Here is a 3,895-nt window from a genome sequence, read left to right as displayed (position 1 = left end):
AACCCAAAACTCCATCTGGGACTCCCATGTAGGTGGCAGAGCACTTGGGTCATCTTCTGCTACTTTTTTCAGGTGTATTAGCAGGAAGCCAGATTGAAAGCAGAGAAGCTACAACTTGAACTGGCAATACAGTATGGGATACTGACATTGCCTTGCCAATAAAAATAAATAAATCTTAAAATAAATTTACAAAACACTGAGGAGACACCTGGTCAACAGCTAGGATGAAACCAAGAAGCAGCCGGCTGCAGACTGCATCCCACAGCAGGACTTTTGGGAAACCAAAATGAGACACAATCAGGTGTATTGTGAGACGCCACCTACTGTCACTATTCATGTAAAACCAGGGCCAAATAGAGCACATCAGCCTAAAAAAGGCATTAATCTGAAGCATCCTATGTTAAAAGATAGTTGGCAAGCTTCGGAAAAAAAATGCACATAATAACAACAAATCTAAACGTCCCAAAGGACCTTACTAGTGATACAGCATCAGGAAATGACTGCTTTCTTTAAATTATTTGATGACGATTTAATTCAAGATTTCTTGTGGACGGGCTGCTGCTGTAAAATTGCAAACAAGTATCTTTTGGCATGACCTTTGTTTATTTCAAGAGGGCTAAATATACTATAAGTGCACATACCAGGATAAATTTCTTTATTGCATTGTACCTGGCTAACACTGTGGAAGAAGATGAGGAGGAGTCTAAGTATGAGATTTTCCTATGGGCTTTAGAGAAAAACTGGAGAAAACTGTTCCCTAATTTCCTAAAGTTAAGGGACCAGCTCTGGGACATAATTGAATATAGGGCTATTGTGAGCAGGCGATGCTGTGAGGAGGTTATGGCCATTGCACCAACCCACTGTATCTGGCAACGAGAACGTTCTGTGTATCACGGTGGAGCTGTCAGAAGCTACAACCGACATGAAGTTCAACTGCCCCGAGGACCTAGCGCCACGCCAGCAGATTGTTCACTCTGTGGTAGAAGAGGGAGCTGTGTTAGACTAGGACTGTCTTCAGCATCATCTTCACCCAGTGACACAGCAGAGGTGTAGCCACACAACTCATTTTCAATGAATGTGACAGCTAATCCTTTTCAAGTTTATAACTATTCTCAAGCCAATGATCATCCATCAAACAAAGAAAATGAAATTAATTTGATGAAGGAAGACAACACTACGCAGTGGTTTACAGGAAGTGAAGAATGAAGTGGCTCAACTTTGGCAATTTGGAATCACCAGTACAAAACGTCAGACTAACCGCGAGACGAGTGTCCAAATGCGACATTTAGAGCAGTTTTGCAGTATTATACATGTTTAGCTTTTGTTATTTTTTCAAAATTATTCGTAAAAGTTAAACCATAGTAATAGCTAAAAATAACAATCTATGAAAGTAATTTTCATCTATGGAAATTTGATTTTATTATGTCTCCATGTTAAAATTAGCTGCCGTCTTCTGGTGCACTCAAGCAAGGTGTGGTTGGAACTTCCTCAACTTGACAAGAAAAGCTAATTCAATGAAGAGAAAAACTTAGGTTATTCTATCGATTAGAAAATACCATTTGAAATGGCTTAAAAACTGTTCACCTCTGTGACCAGTCTGCCAGTGGGGAAGTCTAGCAAAATAAGGAAATGATCCATATGGAAAGTCACAATAGGATTCTTCTGCATAGAACAAAATATGTGCTATAAATTATAAGTTCACAAAACTGTTAAAGTAGAAAATTTCTATAAATACTAACTACAAACTACTTTCCCTTTGCTGTAGGGTTTTTTTTTCTCTTTTTTATTAGCATTTGTTTTCAAGCTATCCTGCCAGTTACGTATTGAAACAATTTGTGAATGATTATGTGATAACATATTTATGGTTGTAGAAACAAACGAATACATCCATAAATTATTTGATACTGGAAAAAAATTTACAAAACAAAAGTTGTGAGGTAGTAGTACAAAAATTCCCATGACCCCTACCTACCTTGTTTTCCCAGCTAGTATTTCCTATCAGTGTCTTTGACGTCATTCCTGTCCACATTCAGAGATTCCCAGGGACACTCCTGAGGGCATCCTGCAAGCAGCCGTGGTTCTGAAGGGTTAATTTCTGGTTTGGGGTGTTTCCTTCAGTGTGGGTAGAAACCTGGGAGATTGCAGCTGCTTGCATAAAAGGTGCGTAGAATGGGAAGGTGGTCTTTTGAGATCACATCAAAAGCTCCTACTCAGTGGCCTAAGTTTTCATTTCAGAATCCCAAAATGAGTTTAATGAAATGACTGACTTGCGTTAAGAAACTAGGTCTTGGCTTTCACCAGAATGTGCTGGGGGTGGCTGAGTCTTGACCCCAGCTGTCTGGAGTTTCTCTGAACTCTGGATTCCACATAGGCCTTGTCAGGAGCATTCAGTCATCAGTCACTCAACCAACCAGCCAGCTGGGCACTTACTATAGCCAGGTATTGTGCTATTGGTTAAAGACACATAAACTAATATGACCCACAATTTCCTTCTCTCAGGCCCTCAGAGACAAGAGGCTTTAATTAATCTATAGTTGTATCAAAAAGCTTATTTTACAAGTGGCATTTAGTCCAGTTGTTCAGATGCCTGCATACCACATTGGAATGTTTGGATTTGATTCCTGGCCCAGGCTCCTGACTCCAGCTCCCTACTGATGCAGACCCTGGGAAACAGCAGGTGACAGCTCAAGGAACTGAGCTCCTGCAATCCTCGTGGGAGACCTAGATTTAGATGCTGGCTGCTGGCCGTGGTCCCGGCCTGGTCTCAGCTGTTGGCAGGCTTTGGGAGCACGAACCAGAATATGGGAGTTCTCTGCATTTACGTTTCTTTCTGTCTCTCTGCTGCTGCTGGAATAAAAAGAAATAAGTTTTCAATCTATTCTTTTAAAAAAAGATTTATTTATTTTTATTGGAAAGTCAGATTTATAAAGAGAAGGAGAGACAGAAAGGTCTTTCATTTGCTGGTTCACTCCCCAAGATACTACCCTAGCCACAACAGCTGGAGCTGAGCCAATCTGAAGCCAGGAGCCAGGAGTTTCTTCCAGGTCTCCCACATGGGTACAGGGTCCCAAGGCATTGGGCCGTCCTTACCTGCTTTCCCAGTCCACAAGCAGGGAGCTGGATAGGAAGTGGAGCAGCTGGGATATGAACAAGCACCCAAATAGGATCCCAGGTATGCAAGGCGAGGATTTAGCCACTAGGCTATTGTGCTGGGCCCAAGAAATACATTTTAACAGTTTATTTTAAAGTCACCTTCATGTCCATTAGTCATTTCTTTTTTCCTTTCTTTCCTTTTCCTTTTCTCTTTTTGTCCTCTTGCCTCCTCTCTTTGCTTTCTTTTCAACCATGCAGATTGAAAGCTTGGCATACCTCATGGCCTCCTTCTCTCCAAACAGGAATGGTGGCAGGGTGTTGGATGAGAGATAGTCCTATGCTTTCATCCATGAAAACAGATTCATACACTTGTATATTTCAGTGAGGAGGGGAATCCTACTTCAATTAACAGGCAACTGTTTCTTCTGAAACAGGAAAAACTAAAAGCTAGTTGTGTCTGTCTGAGACCAACTACACATTTGTTGGGCTCAGCACAAAATGTAAACGAGCAGAAAGCAGCAGCAGGGGAATAGCCTGAGCCTGGGCACTTCTGAGTGTGAGGTCTCATGCTTAGCACATGAACTGCCAGGAGACTGGCCGTGCACTTACTCTACATGGGGAGGGCACGTTGCCTGTGCCCTCCCAACAGCTTCGCTCCTATTGAACCTCATGTCCGAGAAGAATTCAACTATTCCATCCCAAGATACTGCCCTAGACCAGCATTTCTTCCAACCTGGTCTGTGATTTCACGTTTGATGTTGGATAAATATTGTTAAATATAATCATCAGATTTTATTGAGAA

General features: G+C 41.6%; 1 pseudogene; it reads left to right on the top strand.

The window, feature by feature from the left end:
• The first annotated feature begins 286 nt into the window (after positions 1-286).
• LOC131482534 (speedy protein A-like) lies at positions 287-1,838 on the top strand (annotated as a pseudogene).
• Positions 1,839-3,895: the final 2,057 nt, after the last annotated feature.

The sequence above is a fragment of the Ochotona princeps genome, chromosome 18 (genome assembly GCF_030435755.1).
Source record: "Ochotona princeps isolate mOchPri1 chromosome 18, mOchPri1.hap1, whole genome shotgun sequence".
Lineage (NCBI taxonomy): Eukaryota > Metazoa > Chordata > Mammalia > Lagomorpha > Ochotonidae > Ochotona > Ochotona princeps.
Note: the sequence above shows the minus strand (reverse complement) of the source record. Positions and strands in the feature narration are given on the sequence as shown.